The sequence below is a fragment of the Pinus tabuliformis genome, chromosome 5_1, assembly GCF_031772625.1.
Source record: "Pinus tabuliformis cultivar Carrire ecotype Pingquan chromosome 5_1, CPIR1, whole genome shotgun sequence".
In the NCBI taxonomy this organism is placed as follows: domain Eukaryota; kingdom Viridiplantae; phylum Streptophyta; class Pinopsida; order Pinales; family Pinaceae; genus Pinus; species Pinus tabuliformis.
The window spans coordinates 467054505-467077210 of record NC_142305.1 but is presented as its reverse complement, the minus strand read 5'-3'; the positions used below and the strand labels follow the sequence as shown (position 1 = coordinate 467077210).

The 22706-nt window shown below is 35.6% G+C and overlaps 1 pseudogene; it reads right to left on the bottom strand.

Annotated features, from left to right (window-relative positions):
* Positions 1-12706: 12706 nt before the first annotated feature.
* Positions 12707-13344, bottom strand: LOC149165522 (ethylene-responsive transcription factor 3-like; annotated as a pseudogene).
* Between the last annotated feature and the right edge of the window lie 9362 nt (positions 13345-22706).

The following is a 22706-nucleotide window of genomic DNA, read 5'->3' as shown; positions in this document are numbered from 1 at the left end:
GAGATGCAAAGACACATCTCGACGAGTGACACATTGGCTTATGAATTTGAGAGTTATGGATTGAAGAATTACTAATGATGGAAATTATTTTGAGAGGGGGAGGGTGTTATACCCTCAAGGTGATGCATGCATGCATGTCATCCATAACTATGATGAGAATCATGGTGACATCTTCATCACAACATGTTGTTTTTTCTTTACGTTTGGTCGAATTTGGTTTTCCATGGATGGTACAAACATGAGATGAATCATGGGTGAAAAAGTGAACCAAGGCGACATGATGATAATGAAAACTCTAGCACACAATGGTGGATGAGACAAGTTGAGTTGAACAAAGTAGGTCATAGCATGAGCTGACTGCCCAAGTCCGTGAGACAAGTTTAGATAATGAAACGACATGAAGGGACATGTGATTTGTACTAATATTAGCTTGAGTTCAATTTTGGATGTGATAGATGGGCACTCGACCAACACAAATGAGATGATAATATACTTGGTCGACATGAAATAATACAGAAGCGATTAGGAAAGGAGAAAAGTTGATGCCTGAGTGATATTAGTTGATACACCAATGACATGACATGACAACACATGCGGTGAGACACATTGGGCATTGAGTGTGAATGGAGTAGATCGGCCGAAGGTACACTAAAGGGGCACAATCATTGGGATCCTTCATCCAAAAACTATATATAGGTTGCGCGATAATGTGGAGAGAGGACAAAACTCAGAACAATAAAAAAAATCCACTCAACTTCACTTTGGATGAGGTGCAAGAACATTGTGAACTACAACAAGACATGGGATAAGTTTTTAAGGATTCTCCTTGGATAAAGGATGTGCCAAGGTTCAGTCATTAACAAAAATTATGGAACAGGTTGGAGGGGTGTACAACAAAACTATTTCGGTGTTTTACAATGGGTCGAGGCTACGACCAACCGATATGAGCTATTATTATGTATGCCATAGATGTAGTAGGTGGGTGGCATGACCAATAAATACCCATTAGCTTGTTATATTGACTTCGGTATGGTCAGGTAGTGACCTAAACCTCAAATTTGATGTGACGTTTGATATATTTTAATGTATGATATCTTTTAAGGAGTGTTAGGTCATGGGCTTCTCTCATATATTGGAGTTGAAAATTTTTATTTATGCATGACATATTTATGATATTTTCATGTTGTAATTTTCTTATGGAGATTTACATGTGACATTGGACAATGATACACTTAGTCTAGCTTAAGTTTAAATTCTGTGAAGTAACTTCAAAAATACATAACTATAGCAGTGTCGAATGGCACATTGTAGTCTAGGTGAAGTATTGTCAGAGTGGTTGTGTCATTGGTAGCAAACACGTTGATGTCGCTCAACTAGAGACCATGGTGTGACTTGATCCTTGATCCTTTTAATGTCTCTAGGGGCATAACATAACCATTATCATCATAAATATTGAAATATTTTATTTTTGATAAACATTAAAATATTTTTCAAATGTTATGGGAAACACATAGAAGTTACTAGGCATCTCCCTTCCACGTGACTATATGAGTTACATCTCAATGTAATCATTTTTTAGAATGTTAATTTAGGTATATAATAAGAAATTGAATATTATCATTATCATGACCATATATAATATTTATGCTAAATGTTTTTACTTTTATGTTTATTTTTATTTTTTATTTTTAACTTTTTTCAGAGAAAAAATCACAACTTTCTATTAAATAAAAAGTTGTATTCAATAGATGCATCTAGTGCATTAAACCACTATCCCAAAGGACCAAAAAAGAAAAAAAAAGGCTACATAAAACAACCCTTAGACCAATATTTTCCTAGATAAATTGAGCTTCTCTTTTTAACTTTTCCTTTTTGAAATTTTTCCCGAACACAAGAGTATAAGTTGGCAATTACTATTGCCTTTTATTCCCCTTCACATTTTGAGGGAAATTCTTTATCCGAATGAGAACTCTCCAATGCATGTTTTCATTTTGTTTCGTGTTATCTTTTAGGATCACTTTGCTTCCTTTCACCCTCCTTTGCTTGGGTATCTTGTTGATTTTGATCTTTCATTGTGTCATGATTCTCATCCAATTATTCATCTTCATCATTTGTAAGATGCAGATCTAAAAATTGCCACCCCTTTGACTTTTAGGATCTTTTCTTTGTCCTTTATTTTACTTATGGGCATGTATTATGAAAATGCCCTATCTGAAGACAAATTTGACCCCTAAAAACCATATTTTCATAATTCAATAATCGGGTACTAATCAACAACCATATTATTGCATGCGTACTCTGATCTAAAGAGATCATTGCGAACAAAACCGCTGTGGACACCTAGGATATACTTAAAACTAGCAAAGGTGTTATTATAAGACTTACATGCAATGAAACTATCTGCAAAATTACTCATATCCACCATATCTAGTCCATACCACCACATATCTCCAGAACATGGAGAAACATGTGCCTCAAAGCACTCAACGAAGGTGGCTAAAATCCTTCTGCAAGTGAAAGCCTGACACCTAGCAAAGGAAACATTATAGTCCTGAAGTGCACCAGAAAAATACTAAATATTTTATTGATATATAATATTAAAATATTTTGTATTCACCATAATTTATAAATATTATTCATGAAATCCCAAATTCCATGTATTTCACATCGATGTTCACTACATAAGGAATTATACACTGCTTAGAATGAAGTGTAACTAGTACTTTTAAACATAAAAAAAACCTCAATTAGGCAATCTAAATAGACGGTAACAATTATATATAAATTGAAGAAAACATCAATGCTTCGGAAGAAGACCTTAAAGGATAAGTCCATGTGGAATTGGCCAATTTCCTTGTAAAATAAAATCACTCATTAAAATATATTCGATAGAGCATCAATGCTTGGGAATGACACGCTAAAGATAAGTGCACGTTGAAATGCTCAAATTCCTATAGAATCACTCACTAAAATATTTATAAAAGGAAAAGAGCATCTAATTTAAGGTTTTATGAGGATACATTAATATTGAAATGTATGAGATTACTTAACATACGAGCATGGATCTCTCAATATATGAGCGTGGACCACTCCATATCCTATGCAAAACTATGAAAATCTCAATAGATTGTGTGATTTAATGGGATATGCATTGTTCGCTATTAAATTTTGAATAAATATTTGTTAGTACAAAATTGAAATGGTAGCTAAGATGCAAAAACATTTTCGTAAAGGTCATAAATCATAGAGGTCTCTCTATTATAATTATATTAGTATTGATATCAAAAAATATTGAACAATTGTACAAGCAAATCCAATGTGGTTTAAGATAAATTGTTGTACCAAATAGAGTATTGTGAGATTGGTGTAAAAAATGTTGAAACTCAAAGTGAGTTTGAAGATTTTCTAAGAGAGTTTATTGATTACATTCAACATTTGTTTATTTATACATAATCTCAGTCGAAGATTTAATAGTGAATCTATCAACTCTTATTTATATTTCAGCTATTCTCACCGACCCTTGTCGACTCTTAATTCCCCGCAAAATGTCATCGTCTAGCCGTCATGGGAACAAGTGTTGGGATTAATATTCTAACAAAACCTCCCTTAATCACGATGACTTAAACTTTAAAGTGTATGTTGGTCTCAATGTCGGCTAAGACTTACAACTATACATAGAGAAAAAACTTCATTAGGGGGCTTTCATTTTTGTTGTTGGTTTAACACAACACAACTCTCTTAAGATCACAGGGTGTTGTAGATAGTCCTATCTCCCAACACTCCACTTCTGCAATCTACTCCACATAGGTGTGACATCAATACAAACCTCTTCAGCAGACACTCCTATCTACCAACACTCCACTCGAAACTCCTACACCACACATGCGTCACAGTCAACACAATGCTTTTCAATGGAGACTCGGTTACAAAAACTCATATCTTCCAACAATCCACTCAAAACTCCTATGCCACACAGACATCACGATCAGCACAACCTCTTCAACAGACATTTGGTTGCAGAAAATCCTATGTTCGAACACTCCACTGGAAACTCCTATGCCACATAGGAGTCATGGTTAGCACAACCCTCTTCAGTAGAAAATCAGTTAAAAATAGTCCTATCTATAAACCCTCCACTAGATCTACGCCAAACACATGTATTAAATAACACTCTTCAATAGCATAAACAACATGAAATACTCCACTTTCCCTTCTTAACCACCAAGCCCTCTTCTAGCTCTTCACACCACAAAGCCCACAACTCTGCACACCATTGAGCTTACAGTGCTAACTCTGAAATCAAACTCTCCTAGGCTCACCCTTAGCCCTCTTCTAGACAACACTGGACAACGCACAAATCCACAGGAATTTTGTTTCACACATTCCTCTGGAACACTTTGACTATGCCTAAACACAAGTGCTTCGTGACGCAGGATCATACAACTCAGCGATTTCATTATGTTTTAGTTGACTTAGGGGGTCTTTTGTTTTCAAGGAAATTGGATTCCTATGTATGTAATCATTAATGTTTTAAGTGATTAGAATATGAACTAATTAGATATTGTGAGCATATTTGTAAATGCTCTCGAATGTAGGAGAACATGGGTGATTAATGATGATCAGAGAGATAGAAATCAATTCTAAATCTTGGACTAGAAAGTGGTTTCATGATTCAAGGAGCTAGAGAGGATTCTTAGGGATAAGTAGGAGTCAAAATTGGATTTAGAATATTTTCAAGAGTTAGTTTAGAAAATTAAGGATCTGAACTAGAATTAGGTCAATAGAACCTTTTTGTATAAATGTAAGCCTAAAAGGCATAGTCAGTCAGTAGTTAGAGGAGTAGCTAGAGAAGTAATTAGTGAGTCACTTAGTCAGACTGTAAGCCTAGTGGCAGGAGGAACAAAGGCCACTGATACAAAAGATGAGGCCAAGGAAAGAGTTCCTGTGTAAATACTTGGTTATTAATAAAAACAACTTGATTTGGAGTTCATGAGGATGTATTGAGTAATTGAGATGTATATTGTATATGATCCGGAGTTATTTTGTGTAACATAGGTTGCAAGTGCAGATCCAGAAGAGAGGTGAAATACATAGAAAATTAATAGAAAAACTTCCAACTGTGGATGGGTAGAAGTTGTTGAGGTAGCTCCATAATTGCGATTGTGGGTAGAGTTGTCTTAGAGATAACAATTCTAGCAAAAGAAGTGTTCGGTAGAATTGTTAGTGAGTAAGAGGTTCAAGGAGAGACCCATAAAGAGGTGTTACGACTTTGTACACACCGATAGTTCAAGAGGAAGCATTTAGTGTTACAACGAAGGTGGAAGAGCATAAAGGCGCACGTGGAGTTAACTTAAGGAGAGAGTTGTGGTAGAACAATGAAGGACCAGAACTCTGAAGGAAGCTGAAACCACAGAAAGATATTGAAGAAACGACATAAAACAAAGTAAAGAGCAGTGGGGGTAGGAGAGAAGAAATTCCCTTGGTGGTGTTGAAGTCCCGCAATTGATCTTAGTCGTCAATCGCAAAGGTCAATGCTCACGTCATAGACAACTATGGGATTAAGTTGGTTAATAACCTACGTGCTAGTTGAAGGGCCACAAACCGTAGGATTTGATGGTCTTCGTCATCCAACTGATATCGAGTCATAAAGAGATCGAACTTTATCCTCAAGGGTGGACCTAAACTTCTATAGATCAACAATTTATAATTCTCATCAGTGTGGCTGAATGTCACGTAAGTGATCCACCTGATATCATTGTGGATCATCGGATCAAGCAGATCTTGATAAATGGTTATAAAGAGTCGAGTTAGTTCAGTGATCAGGAAAAGGTGCAGCTGCCAGATCAAGGGTAAGATCAAGGGTGGAGATTGAAGCGAAAAGATTGTCGATAGAGGAATTGAGAAAGTTATAGGCGTGGTTTTATGTTATTTGAGGTTCTATTGTGTTATCGCATATCGCATGCGAGAGGTGACAGAGTCACATGTTGATGTGATGCGATATTGTGAGATCCGTTGATCTGATGAATGAAATCAATGGTGGGGAAGGGTAATCGCAGATCACAAGTCAGGAGTTCTGAAGCCATGTTCTATTGATTTGTAAGGTTTTGTGAAAAGGATTAACTAAGGGTAATACTGGGTTAGTTGTTGAATCCTTCCACATGAGATTTTTTTAAGGGGCCTTAAACTTATGTTATAAAGGTTTGACCGAGCAGGTCATAGCAATTACTGGGATGGATAAGATTATGAATTTTATATGCATACTGTGGGTATCGCGGGTTCTCCTTGTGTCAAAGTGGTATCATAGCTAGTTAAATCTCCTTTTAATTAAAGCGAAATTGTGCAGAATGCAAGTGTGATTGGAAAAGAAAGAGGAGATCAGGTTATTTGAATCTGATAAGTAGAAGCCATGAGATAAGATGAGAGTAAGTGATACTCTTAAGAAGACATTGTAGAAGCATAAAGAAAACACAGTTATGTTTATTTTAATGAGGAAAGTGGAGGTTCACTCAAATGTGAAGAATGGATGGAGACTGCTTGTGAAGCCATGCAGTGGCAGTGAACCTAAAGAATCCAACTGAAGGTTGGACAGAGAGGATAAGAGTGTTCTTAGAAGGAAGCTAAGAAGCAAGCTTTTGAAAGCTGGGAATGATCTTTGGTTTGAGTAACATTGATACACAGGTGACAACAAAGGAATGTGAGAATATTGCAGCAACCTAGAGCAAAGAATGTTCAATTGGTTCCAGAGAAAAGAACTAGAGGAATGCTAAAATACTAAGCTCAGAGGAGTGAATCTTAGTGAGGCATATGTATCAAGAAGGAGACTTGTCACTACAGAGGTATTGTTGTAGCTCACAAAGGCAATTTCACAAAGGATGTGGGTAGAATTGCTAAAGGATTAAGAAAGCTGGTAAGAGTTTCAGAGTGAGAGAAGAGGTGGTCAGAACCTAGTATTACATTTGTGATTAAAGTACAAGAGGATAGTTGTGTTCTTAAAAGGTGCAGATGAGTTGAAGCCTAGAGGGAGTAGAGAGAAGTTCTCAAAGAGGTTCCAGAGAATAGAGAACCAAGTTCTTGCCAAAATTCCAAGTACAAAGGAAAGCTTAGTGAGGTAGTAGCACAGAGGACTTGCTATTGCAAAGGCTTTAATACAGCTCATAGTAAGTGAGTGAGGAACTCATGAAGATAGAGAAAAATATGACTATTGATAGTCATAACAGAGATAATAGAGGTTCTAAGGAAGACCACAGCAGAAGAAAAGTGAAGAAAGAGAATGCCAAGGAAAATGGAAAGAGAATGAGTTAATAGGAACGTGACAAAGAGATTGCAGAGATGAAAGAACAACTCGATGCATTAAGAAGGATACTGGAGGAGAGCCAGAGATTAGGTTGGGTCTTGAGGAACAAGCCAGTAAAGTTGGATAAACTACAAAGAAGGCTATGACAGAGGGAAGTGAAGTGGCTGCTGGAAGAACTTAGAGAAGCTAAGTTGAGAACGGAAGTTTCCATTTGTGAAACAGAATAGGGTGAAGTTCTAAATGAATATGAAGACTGGAGATCTATGGAAGATATTATGAATCATATGAAGGATTCAGAACAACAAGGAGATATGATATCTGAAGCATCAAGTGAGACCACAAGGTCTTATGTTTTTAAAACTGATAGTTTGTGTCTGATTGCAGGTACTGCAGAAGAAGAGCAACCTTTTGAAGATGTCTTAAGAATAGATGAACATCTAGAAGTAAAAGGTGACAAAGAAAATTTCTCAGAAGAGGAAAACTTTTACTAGATACGACAGGAAGTGTCTATGGATGAATTACTCAATGAGAGAAGTCAGTCACTTAAAGCTGTCATAGAGATGGAAGATCACGATCTTATTCTGATGAAGAATGAAGGAATATTGTCTTAGAGAAGTAATCTAATGAATTTGGTTAGTGTTATTGATGAAGAACAAATGCAAGAGAATATTAATGTAGCTGATGAGACAAAGATATCTCTGGAAGAAGGGCTATAGAGGGACAAGAAGGCAAAATGTATTGAAGAAGAAGGACATCTACTGAAAGATGTTAAGAAAGAAGAAATCTATGCAAAATATTTAGAAAAGTGAGAAAGGACATCTGATTATTTGTAAATAACAAAGGAAGGTATGGAAAATTGTGTGAAATTTCCAAATTATACTCCAATTTAAATTATTGAGTTATGTGGAAAATTAGGCTTTCAAAGAAAGAAATTGGAAAAGAAGAGGATATATACTGAGGATAGATTTCTGAAAAAGGAAGACAAAGAAATTCTCATGAATGACAATAATAAGGAAAGGGAGATGGTAATGAAATTTCAGCAAATTGACATTACAGAAGGAGGAGTTCATTATTGTGAACCAGAGCAGAAAGACATCATTGAAGTTGATGGTGTGGAAGAGAGACTCATTGACAGTCTTTAGAGACCTTTGAAGAATCAACATACTGATGTGCTGATAAAAGAGGAAAACTTAGAGCAACGTACCGAGATGTTGCCAGAGAAGGGAAAGGTAATGAGGCCTTATATTTTTAATTATGATAATTGTTTTATGATTACATGATTTGTTGAAAATGAGACAAACATGTTTCAAATTGAGGAGTCCGTTTTAGAACTGAAGAAGACTAGAAGTTGCTAAGACAAACATGCTGATGAGGAAAAGGAAAAGCATGAAGACACTATGCTTGAAGAAGTTAAATTTATTTTTAGAATTAGTTAAGAAAGTGAAGGACACTTATTGAGGGTTGTCAAGGAAGAAGGAAAATATGTTGGAACTGATGAACAACATAGTGATGTATTTGAGGGGAATCAAGTACAAAGGAAATTGGAGGACAATTTACAATTTGAAATTAAATTTATAGATATTGAACAGACGTTGTTTGGACAACAACAAGAGGATAAGGATGAAAGGGTGGTAGTAAGGATCCAACAACTTCAAGTTGAAGACAATAAACATCAGTTTGAAGATGAGTGAACAGAGTACAAAAACAATTGGCAAAGTAATTATCAGTCAAAGGATAAATTGGACATAGAGATTAAAAGAATAATAAGATTGATGAGGAAGGTACCTTAGAAGAGAACAACAACAAGAAGACCAAGAAGAAGCAGAAAGAGAAAGACAGTAGCAGACTATGAAAGCGTAGCTAATGGAGAAAAGCAACATAAAGTGTGGAAACTTGGAGAACAACAACAAACAACATCAACAACCAAAGGAAAATTACAGAAAAAAGTATGAGATCCAGGGAGACAAAGGACCAAAGCACATGATCATGAGATCATGATTATTTTAACCTTGGGAGTCTGATGCAGGAGCATACAGCTCATCAATTTCATTATGTTTAGTTGACTTAGGGGGTCTTGTGTTTTCAAGGAATTTGGATTCCTATGCATGTAATCATTAATGTTTTGAGTGATTAGAATATGAATTAATTGGATATTGTGAGGATATTTTTAAATGCACTCGAATGTAGGAGAACATGGGTGATTAATGATGATGAGAGAGTTAGAAATCAATTGTAAAACTTGGATTAAAAAGTGGTTTCATGATTCGAGGAACTAGAGTGGATTCTTAGGGATAAGTAGGAGTCAAAAGTGGATTGAGAAGATTTTTAGGATTTAGTTCAGCAAATTAAGGATCTGAACTAAAATTAGTTCAACAGAACATTTTTGTATAAATGTAAGCCTAAAAGGCATAGTCAGTCAGTAGTTAGAGGAGTAGTTAGAGAAGTAGTTAGTTAGTCAGACTCTAAGCCTACGGGCAGGAGGAACAAAGGTCACTGATATAAAAGATCACGCCAAGGAAAGAGTTCCTATGCAAATACTTGGTTATTAATACAAACAATTCGATTTGGAGTTCATGTGGGTGTATTCAGTAATTGAGATGTATATTGTATATGATCTAGAGTTTTTCTGTGTAACATAGGTTGTAGGTGCAGATCCAGAAGAGAGGAAAAATACAGGGAAAAGTAACAGAACAACTTCCAACTGTGGTTGGGTATAAGTTGTTGAGGCAGCTCCACAGTTATGATTATGGGTAGAGTTGTCTTAGAGATAACAATTGCAACAAAAGAAGTGTTGGGTAGAATTGTTAGTCAGCAAGGGGTTCGAGGAGAGAACCATAGAGAGGTGTTACGGCTTCGTACACACCGAAAATTCAAGAGGAAGTGTTTAGTGTTACAGTGAAGGTGGGAAGAACATAAAGGCATGAGTGGAGTTAAGTTAAGGATAGAGTTTTGGCAGAACAATAAAGGACCATGACTCTGAAGGAAGCTGAAACCACAGAAAGATATTGAAAAAATGACATAAAACAAAGTAAAGAGCAGCGGGGGTAGGAGAAAACAAATTCCCTTGGTGGTGTTGAAGTCCCGCAATTGATCTTAGCCATCAATCGCGAAGGTCAATGCTCACGTCACAGTCAACTGTGGGATTAAGTTGATTAATAACTTGCATGCTAGTTGAAGGGCCACAAATTGTAGGATTTGATGGTCTTCGTCATCCAACGGATATCGGGTCATAAAGAGATCGAACTTTATCCTCAAGGGTAGACCCGAACTTCTATAGATCGATGATTTATAATTCTCATTGGATCTGTAAGGTGGCTAAACGTCACGTAAGTGATCCACTGGATATCATTGTGGACCATCGGATCAAGCAGATCTTGATTAATGGTTATAAAGCGTCGGGTTAGTTCATTGATCAGGAAAAGGTGCAGCTGTCGGATCAAGGGTAAGATCGAGGGTGGAGATTGAAGTGAAAAGATTGTGGATAGCAGAGCTGAGAAAGTTATAGGTGTGGTTTTATGTTATTTGAAGTCCAGTTGTGTTATCGCATATCGCATGCGAGAAGCGACGAATTCACATGTTGATGTGATGTGATATTGCAAAAGCCATTGATCTGAAGAATGAAATCAATGGTGGGGAAGGGTAATGGTAGATCACAAGTCAAGAACTCCGAAGGCATGTTATATTGAGTTGTAAGGTTTCATGAAAAGGATTAACTAAGGGTAAGACTGGTTTAGTTGTTGAGTCATTATGCATGAGATTTAGTTAAGGGGCCTTAACCTTATGTTATGAAGGTTTGACCAAGCAGGTCATAGCAATTCCTGGGTTTGATAAGATTATGCATTTTATATGCATACTATGGGTATCGCTAGTTTTCCCTACGTCACTTCGGCTACTTCAAACACTCGTCAGCTGCAAGGTCTTCAACTAGCAATCGGTTGTCGATGATGTGCTCCAATAGCGCCAAATAGAATAACGGATACTCAATCTCTTGCGAGCTCAATTTCTACACACTGCCCTCTCCATGTCAAGCGGAAACAATAGTGACAATGTTCATCACAGCTCTTTAGTGTTAGCCTTCTTGACCATTAAACACAATTCCGCTCTTCACACAACTAATCTACAATGCTTCTCCACACAATGCTCAACGTCTACTCAAAGCCAAAGACATGTTCCTCTCAAGTGCGTATAACAACACTTCAATCCATTGCCGACAACCAATCGACACTTCTGAATAATGAGCTCTCATTCTTCTCAACTCAATCCCACACTTACTAGGCTCACTCATGCTAGGTCCACACGTCCTTGACTTGCTTATTGCCAGCAGCCACTCACAGCCATAAGCGACCACACTAAACTTTTCATGTTGGGCACAGGTTGAAGACTCCAATAGGAAGGACTCTAACAACGATCTGATCCTGCAACTACTTTCTTCTCCTCTAGGTGGATCAATCCACCCATAGTGGCATCCACAATCCTCGACTCTCCTTGACGCTCTTCCTATCAGAAACTTCAATACTCTTTAGAAACTTCATTACCAAAAATCATTATTTATAGATACATAGGCAGGAGAATCATAATGAACTCCACCAACTTGAATTGATGTCTTACCGACTCCTACGACTCACTTTAAACTTGCTAACGTGGGAACAGTGAGCGGCGCCGTTGGCCACAGTCGTGATTAATGTTCTAACACCTCCCCTTAAGCACGACGACCTAAACTTTAAATTGCTTGCTGGTCTAAGTCTCAGCAAGGCTTACAACAAAACATTTCATTTTTGTCTTCTTGATCAAGGGTCCACGCTTGTTCATTTGCTGGTGTAGTTTCATCTTTACCTTTCTTGCTTTCATTATAAAATCCCTATGTACTTAACATCAGTGACCTTTTCCGGATTGGGATGCAAGAAAGATCTTGAACAAGGTAAAATGAACAACATCAATGGTTGTATCCTCCACTGTCGCAGGAAATCTTAGAAGTGGATCCAATGACATTACTAGCAATTAGGTTCATTAACCAGCAATTTTTTCTCTCATATAGAATAAACACACTAGCTCTGATACCATATAAGAGACTTGAAGACTCTTTGGAGAAGCTTAATATTTCATTACTAAATAATAGATATATATACACGAGAATCATAATGAATTCCACCGACTTGAATTGATGTCTTACCCACTACTGGGACTCACTTTAAGCTTGCTGACGTGGGAACAGTGCGCTGTTGGCTGCAGTGGTGATTAATGTTCTAACACTTCATGGGTGCTTTGACAACTCTAGACTCACAACACACCAAGACTTTAACACCGCTTCACGTATCACAACCCACGTATCTGCTCACACCTCCCATGTGTGAACGACTTTACCAAGGACAACAACTTTCATGCCCTAGCCTGTCCTGTGAGATTTACAATTTGTTAGTCGACATCATTAGAAGCCGAGGGAAAATTAAGATACAGCCAGAAAGGTGGCTGCTGCCTCGAGGAGCTATAGATCATTGCGTCATCCTCCTGTTGTAGATTATGAGATGAATCTAGAATATGAATGTCGAACAAAATCTTGTCTTTTTCGTGGAGGCCGTCTGTTTCTCCATTGCACGACTCGAAGCTTGACCATTTCCTGGAATGCAAGGAAGAACAGCAACAACAGAAAAGTTGAAAATCTCACAGGATTCTTGCTTGGAACAGAAGGTCGGCCTCCACGGCCATTCTTGTGGCTGAGCAGGGACGGCCTGAGCCGCCATTGCTGAACAGGGTGACGGTATCATCGTGGATAGGAAAATTAGTTTTAGCCTTGGGGTCATGGAGATTTCTGGTAGCATTATAAAAGGCGCGAGGGCCCTCTTCGGCTGTGTCAAAAGTGCCGAGCCAGAGTCTCGTCTTCTTCCGGGGATTTCTGATTTCCGCGGTGAATATCTCCCCCACGGCCTCTTCCTAACTCCTCTGAAATGCGTTTCCTTCACAACTGACATTGTTGTTGCCTCGCAAGTCCCACCGGTGCATCCAATTTCTATCTTCACGCCGACTCTTGCCATCTGCATGGTGTCCAAAGTCATGGCACTCTTCTAGAGTGCTTCAAACAACAGTTCGATACCATGTGCCAACTACATCATGGGAAGCAACGACAATGCCACCCCGACTTAATTCAACGCCTTCGTGGCTATCATTGTCAACAATGTAGCGACCTACCTTTGCCAGTTCTCGGGCACTCAATATCTGCTGGGATTTCCTATCAACGAAACAAAGGCTCTCGCCATTCCTGCGGCGTGTAACATTAAAACTCTGTCTGTTGAAAACTAGACTGTTACAACATTCTGGTCACTCAAAGCCGCAAAAATGCCATGACCACGATAGTCTTTACGGAACTTGGGATACATCACACTTTAATGGACTCCTTCATGGTTGCTTAGCAACGTTCGGATACACTTTCTAACACAACCACTTTCCAACATATTCGCACCCTTCAACGCCGGCTCTAAGTTTCAGGAGGGCTTCACGCTGATTAACAGCTGCACAGGTTCACTCTCGACGGCGGCAGTCTCCACACGCAACCACAACTAGACGGAGCTGCAATCTTCCACTCTACACAGAACTTGGGATACATCACACTTTAATGGACTCCTTCATCGTTGCTTAACAACGCTGGGATACACTTTCTAACACAACCACTTTCCAATATGTTCATGGACTCCTTCATGGTTGCTTAACAACGTTGGGATACACTTTCTAACATAACCACTTTCCAACATATTCACACCCTTCAACGCTGGCTCCATGCTCTAGGAGGGCTTCACACAGATTAACGGCTGCACAGGTTCACTCTCGACGGCGGCAGTCTCCACACGCAACCACAACCGGACGGAGCTGCAATCTTCCACTCTACACAGAGCGATGAAACCCACGAATGGATCTCAACAAAGTCTTTGCTTGCTGCTTCTCAAGGCAACTCCTCCACGCCTTTTCCTAGGCTATCGCTTACCACGAGGCATTCACAATACCCAACCTTCACATGGCTCTGATACCATGTTGAAACTTACAATGTGAGTTTGAAGATTCTCTAAGAGAGCTTATTGATTACATTTAACATCTATTTATTTATACTGAATCTGCTGATTAAATCTACCAACTATCATTTATATTTCAACAATTCCTGCCGACTCTTAGTTCCTGGTCGGAACAGACGTAAATTAATATTCTAACAAATTTTTTTTTGTAAGATCAATTATAGCTCGACACTATTCTAGTAGATGGGAAAAAGTTTTTGTAGGATCAATTATAGCTTTTCAGTTCCTTTCTTTGTCGTTGGGAAACAATCCATGATTCCAAGTGTTGCAATTTATACCTGAATGAACCGCAAATTCGATAACAAGTCCACCGACTGACATTTATTTCTCACCAACAATTACCGACTCCGGCAGACTACTAACTTTCGTACCGACAATCTAGAATGTACTAGCATCGTCGTGCTTATTTCTAACATATTCTGATGAGCCCATTAGAACTGTAGGCAACGCACCATTCTTGTATCAGTCCTGCGAAGAGTGTGATTGGGGATGAGCTCTTTGCTCTGAAGAACATGCTTAGTCGTTTGACATACATTGCTTCCTTCAGCCAACAACTTTTCAATATAAGCTCTCTCGTAGGTAATTCCAGTGCATAGGCTCACCGGGTCCGTCATTAGAACCAACGATATAGAGAGAACCACACATTTATTTCCAGTCTCTGATTGCATGTTTAGAAGCTCTTCGAATTTATAAACACCTTATGTTAAAACCATCCGCCCAAGAAACAATAACTAGTATAGCAAAGCCATAATCAAAACCATTCAGAAAATTCAAGACATACTAAACCATTCACAGATCGGAAAGGTATGAGGTCACATATCCCTGATTCATTAGATTATATGATAAATAATCACAAGACCAAAAATAAAGTTAGTAGTTCTGATGTGAATATTTTTTCTTCTGAACCAACTGTGTAAAATTTAGAAAACTTCAAATTGCAGCATCAAGAAACCAGCGATGTAACATTACACAGAGCATGGATTAGTGTGAGTAAAATTGAAGACAACTAACATATCTATTGAGATATTAATATCACTGTCTGTTAAGTGTTATGATACTTATTTCATTGTCTCTTAGGTATAATAGTCGATTTTGATTCTCTTTAGTTTAGTTGAATTTAATTAGAACTTGTCCAGTCATTTATTTATTGTTGTTTGAATTTTTGTATGTTAGATAATTTTATTTAACTGATTTTAAATAATGAGAAAAGCAATTTGCTCCATTCCAATTTTACATGAAAACTTTGTGTATCAGATATCATTTTTTTGGGATTCAATTTATCTTTGGGATTCAACTTATCTTTGTGTATGTTTTGTTATTGTATTTCCTGTCAATATCGCATGAAAATGTTGATTATGTTGATCCGGGTACCCTTTATCAGAATCAGTAAGTTAATTATTTTTTTAATTAATCTTTTTGATTGGATGGCCTGAATTCAAAGATGCCAGTATATGAGTGTAGTCTTCACTAAATCACTGAAATTAAAAACTATAACTTCCTTGCATATCTAAAAAGGGTGTTTAAACCCTACCTAAGTTAATTTTTAACCAAATGAGATTAAAATTTTAATGTGCCTCTCATTTAACTTCAAATATAAAAATTAACAAAAAAAAAATAAAATAAAAAGAATATGAAATAATATAGGATAGAACAACAGTTTTCCTTACATATGCGCAACCTGGCAATCATTTAATCATGAAACGCTTCACTATTGGCATTCTCATCATTCCTCATCCCCCTTCGTACCCTGCCATTCTCCCAATGCTTTCCCAAGTTCCAGGGACGGATCGTCGGCGTTTACTCAACTTGTGCAGCTCGACGCCCTGCGAGTTCCAGGTAAATAACTAGGGTTTAGTTTTAGCCGCTTTTTTCATTATTGTTTTGACGTAATGGGTTACCATTTCTGATTGTTTTTTTGGTTTCTTCTCCAACGCACATCCGTTCAGAGGTGCACTTGTCCTCTTTGCAGATCTCCCACATTCCAAACACAACACGTTTGGAGATGCTCTATCATCAACAATATGAAGTCTGGTTTTCTGGTAATTGTTACTGTAACTCTATGCCGCTGGTCAAATCAAATGAAACGAGAAAGGCCATTGTGAAAAGGCGTGGTGTAGATTTAGGAACATTTTACGTTGGATCTGGACCGTGAATCACTTTACATTTTGTGGGCAATTTGATTATTTATATTTAGTTTCTTTGTTTCCATGCTAACGAACTTGTCTGCCGCATAAAATGTCATATCATTATCACGACTTTCACTCGCCCATGAGCGTTATTATTTTCATATAACCATCAATGGTGTAGTCTACATAGGAACTGATTTCATGGACCATTTTCAGTAGAAAGCCGCCATTAGTTCTTTGAGGATTCTCATAATGAATTCGTTCTCTGATATTGCTTTACCTTTGACTTTAAATTTGTGCTCTGAATTTAATTTTTACTATAAAACGCACAATGAGTAAATTTTTTTTTTTTATAACGTGAATACCCAATATTTTTTACTTCTTATTGCGATCACACGTCATTCTTAATTACATAATTTATAAGATGATTTATGATCCTTTCTTCAAACAGCTAGGTTTTTTCTGTTCTGTATCCTTTCCAAAAGAATTTATTGCACACTGTCTAAGAGTTGAGGATGTTGTCCAATCTAGAATTCAAAGACAGCACTCACCATGCATGAACAAATAACTATGGACATAATTTCAGCATTAAATTTTGATATAACCTTCACATTAATTCTTCTGATGGCGGATGCATGGAAACACTTTTTACTATAGAGGTGGTATGGCCATTAATAAATCTCTTCACCGCCATTCTCACCGATATGAAAAAAGATTTTTCATTTTACGGGATCAAACTGATGTAGTAGAATAGTCCGCACACTGGGAAATTTTTTTCTTCTATGTATGAGTGTCTATTATGAAAAACTGTTAATTATTAATACTCATTTTGTAACTACTAATATCATTTTTCATTACTATATTATACCTGACAATAAATCATTCGGAATCAAATGAAAATCACTATAAGACTTCATAATGAATGCGCAGCCGACTACATAAGAAAACATCAGTAAGAGTAGGGTGTACCTATCAATGCAGCAAAATTAAACAACTGTGTGATTGATAAGTGATTTTAAATAATGTTAACAAAATATATCAAAAATCTTTTAGATCCAATGACATTACATGGCATGAAAATTTATCTTTTACAGCAATTTAAAATTTAAAATTATTACTCTATATAAAAAGGAGAGGGTAAAAGGAGAGGGTAAAAGGAGTTATTTTTCGACATTACATGTTGGTTCTAAACTTTTACTCAAAAATATCTTATAATGTAATGGATCAAAAAAATTCACATCAAAATGCTTCATCTCACTAAAACTCTAAAAAATATATAATAATAATAAAACATATTACTATAATAGCAAGATCTTTGTAAGAAAGTATCAATCTTGATTGCATTCAATGCCTCTCCCCATCTCACCTACCAAGCCCCCTAGCACCCATTAGAAAATAATATATTTTATGTAAGTGCTATTAAATTTTGATGTAACTTTTATCATATATATAGTAAACAATAATTAGTTATTAGTTCACTGTCTTTTTATTTTATTCCATTATCTTATATACTAATGATGTGATATTGGGTAAATAAAAAAGTAATAAACTAATCATTAACCAGATGTATGATATTTATTGCTTTCTCACACATCAATTCTGTCGCAATCTTCTCTGTGGCCATTACATTATGCATTTAGTCTAAATGAGGCTATGGCTTTGATGTAGAGGTTTTATTCTGCTACATCCTGATCATCTTTCTTCTTACATGCTAAATTTGAGATTTAATGCTAGATTTTAGACGTAATTGATATGGATAATAAGATTGTCTTTCTGATTAAGGGAACAGTCACTAAAATACTGCTAGCTGTTAAATAATTTTCGCAGGTCAATGAGAAAGATTATGATACCGCTGAACCAATGTTATTCGTTCTTTACACGGTAATTACATAGTACCAAGTTTAGTTGATGTATTAAAGAAGGTGCCATGATGCAGATGGCTGATAAGTGAATGCATCCTTGATGCAGTCTAAATCCTACCTAAACGGATGCTATGATCCAGAATGTCCAGGATTTGTGGAAACTGATGGCACTGACATTCGACCCGGCCTTACACAAATGGGGCCAGTATCGGAGATTGGAGGGGAATTGGACGAGTTTTCTCTAATGCCTTCTCATAAGCAATGTGTATTTTCTTGTGTCAATTTATGCCAAATAAAAGCTAAATAATTAAAATATTATTGGATGCACAATGAATGGATGCACAATGAATGATGTGAGACGAAGGTCTGGTATGGGCTTTATTTTTCAACGGTGAGAATATAGGTCATTGGCCTGCCTCATTGTTCAATCGGCTTGATCATGGCACGACTCACTTTGATGCTGGAGGGGAAGTTTGTCATGACTCAACTCCCCTGGGGCCATGACTAAGACGCAGATGGGTAGCGGTAGCTTTGCTGCGAAAGAAGATGGTTTTGCCGTGTATACGAGGTCCATACAATTGTTTGATTAGATGAGGTCTGAGTTTGATCTCGAATATCACGTTATTGTAGACAAGCCCAAAAAATGGAGGAAGTTCGCCAGCTTCTGCAAGGCGGCTCAGGCTCAGGCTCTGGCTCTGGTTGGATATTGTTCAGTCCACTCATGGGCCTTCGCATTATCCTCTGCCGTTGATATGTTCCCGCAGATCCAACGCTTTACATTGGTTTCTGGTTGCCAACACGCACTGGGTTTAACCCCTCGATAAAGCCACTTCGCTCGCTGCTTCGTTAATGGAACCGGGTGCTAGCCCTCCGATACCACTTACCATTTTTCCTCCGCACGATAATCTGCTTACACGGTTTAAAAACCACTTCTACATGTCTTTGGGGTTTTCTTCATGTTCTTCTCCTTCGATTAATTACTGCTATGCGATGTGATCCTATTTTTCCACCCCTATCTTTACCTCTGCGGCGCTATTCAAGAAAATGTAACAGCTTATATGGTTCTTTTAATGGATGTTGTTTTTTCCTTTCAAAAAAATGTTCAATGGTTAAGGAGGAGGAGTGCATTACTTCTGGAATGATGGGGTTCAACAGTCTATGGCCAAAGTTTGAAAGATTGCTGAGCTTAAACTCTTTGGTGGGATGCCAAAAATCATTTTAGTTTTGAGATTCTGATCTGCAATTTCGAGTGCCCTTGATTCTGAATTTTTATGTGGAAAAGGGTTTATGTCCATTTGGTTTTGAAACTGAATCTTGGAAACATGGGATGATATATGTTCGAAATCTTGGAAATATGGGATGATATTTGGGATGATATATGTTAAGGCATCGATTAATAAATGATAAGTATTTATTTTTGAAAAATAATAAAGATTGAAATATAATTCTAAAATTTATTTTTGTTGAACATTAAATTCTTAAAATGTAAAGTAGATTAAATTTAATTTGAAAAATTATAGACATCAATATTGGTGAATCAGTGAACTTTGAAATATATTTGTTAAATAAACATATTTGAAATGCAATTCTAAAAGAAATCAAAATATGAAATAGATTAAAAAATAAATTGAAATAGAGAATGAAGTCTTATAGTGATTTGCATTTGATTCGGAATGATTTATTTTTAAGTATAATATAGTAATGAAAAATGATATTAGTAGTTACAAAATTCTTATTAATAATTAATATTTTTTCACAATAGGCACTCATACACAGAAGAAAAAAATTTCTCAGTATATATTTAAATTTAATAGGGAAAACAAAAAGAATATTAATATATAAATACAAAATTGTTTATCCCCATGTTTATGAAATTATAAATGTTGAAAATGTATCTTTATAATAAAATTATCATATCAGGCCATAAAATATAAAATTAATTAAAGATCTTGTGTATCTATTAAATTATACATGTCCATATTTGTGAAATAGTAATTCTGAAGCTTACTTTTAAAAATTTATAGTTTCACTAAACATAAATTTTAGAACGTAAAGTGGGAAAGAAGAATAGAACATTATAAATATACATGGTTTTGAATGAGTAGAAAAACATTAAAAAATTTGATGTAAATTGGAAAATAACAAGACATCATAAATATATGGGTTCCAAGTTGTAATTATAACACATAAAATTTTGAAATATTATATTAATTTTGCCTTTATTAAAGATAGAAATTTTAAAATATGAAGTTTATATTAAAATTAATTAGAAAAAAAATGGATATGTATCAAATTATCCATGTTCATTGTGAAACAACAAATTTTGAAATGTAATTGTAAAACTTATTTTTATTAAACATAGAAATTTTAAAATGTCAAGTGAAAAATAACAACAAAACATCAATTAATAAATGATAAGTATCTATTTTTGAAAGATATTAAATATTGAAATATAATTCTAAAATTTATCTTTGTTGAACATTAAATTTTTAAAATGTAAAGTGGATTAAATTTAATTTGAAAAATTATAGATATCAATACTAGTGAATGAGTAAGCTTTGAAATACATTTGTTAAATAATAATTTTTGAAATGCAATTCTAAACAAAATCAAAATATGAAATAGATTAAAAGAATAAATTGAAATAGGTCATGAATATAATTAGAAGAATAAATTATGCATTCAATTATAGATCTCCAATATTAATATTCATAACATTTAGTTAACAATATTAAAATGATTAATGACATTAACATTATTATTATAAATAATATCATCAACCTTTAATATTAAAAATAATACTAAATTTTTTTAATTTACAATCTTATCTATTATTATTATTTTAATTTATTAATATTATTGATATTATATTAATTAATTAATTAATTAATATAATCTGCCATCAATATTAATAAGATTAAATATTAATAAAATTTTAATATTATTTATAAATGTTAGATATTAGGCTTTTGTGATCCATATTGTAAATGAGAGTGCCTTTCAGATTAATCACATTATTAGGATTTGGTCGACGTTTTGAACCAACTAATGTGGATGAACCACATCTAATATGGATGAACCATATTAGTTGGTTCGAAATGTACCAAATCCTAATAATGTGATTAATCCGAAAAGTACTCTCATTTATTTATAAATATTAATTATTAATATTAATATTAATTATTAATATTAATATTAATTGATATGAATACAAATATTAATATTACTTTTAATATTATTAATATTTATAAATATTAACTTTAACGTTAATTATTAATATTAATAACATTAAATAATATTATCATGGTCAACCATGGTCAATAATCTTGGTGACATTGTCATGAACATTGTCTTTTGCTCCAATGTCACATTATGAAAACCATGGTCATTCATGGTCAACCATGGTCCAATGTTGCATTTTGACAAAGATTGTCTCTATATGAAAATCAACCATGGTCCTACATCACATTGTGACAAATATTGTCTCAATATGAAAATAAATCATGGCCAACCATGGTCCAACATCGCATTGTGACAAAGATTATGGGAATATGAAATTCAACCATGGTCAACGATGGACAACCATGTTTATTTTAGGGTTTATAATATTCATTCAAACATCGCATTGTCACATAGATTGTATATAAAAATCAATCATGGTGAACTACGCTCATCCATGTTCAATCATGGTCAACCATGGTCAATATGAAAATCAACCATCGTCAATCATGGTCAGGCATGGTCCCAAATCACATTGTGAAAGAACTTTCTCAGCATGAAAATCAACCATGGTCAATCATTGTCAACCATGGTCAACCATGTTTCAACGTCGCATTTTGACGAAGATTGTCTCAATGTGAAAATCAACCATGGTCAATAATCATGCTCACATTGTGACGAAGATTGTCTCTTTGTCCAATGTCACATTGTGATAAAAATTGTCTCAATATGATAATCAACAATGGTCAATCATCATCAAGCATGACCATTCATGGTCAAACATGGTCCAACATCACATTATAAGAACTATTGTCTCAATATGAAAATAAGCCATGTCAACCATCTTCAATCATGGTCTACAATGGTTAAATGCCACATTCTGACAAATATTGTCTCAAATGAAAATCAATCATGGTCAATTGTGGTCAACCATGGTCAACCATTGTCAATATGAAAATTAACCATGGTCCAACGTCCCATTGTCACAAAGATGTCTCAATGTGAAAATCAACCATTCTTAATCATGGTCAACCATGGTCAATAATCATGGTCACATTGTGACGAAGATGGTCTCTTGGTCCAATGTCACATTATGAAAACCATGGTCATCCATGGTCAAACATGGTACAACGTCACATTGGGACAA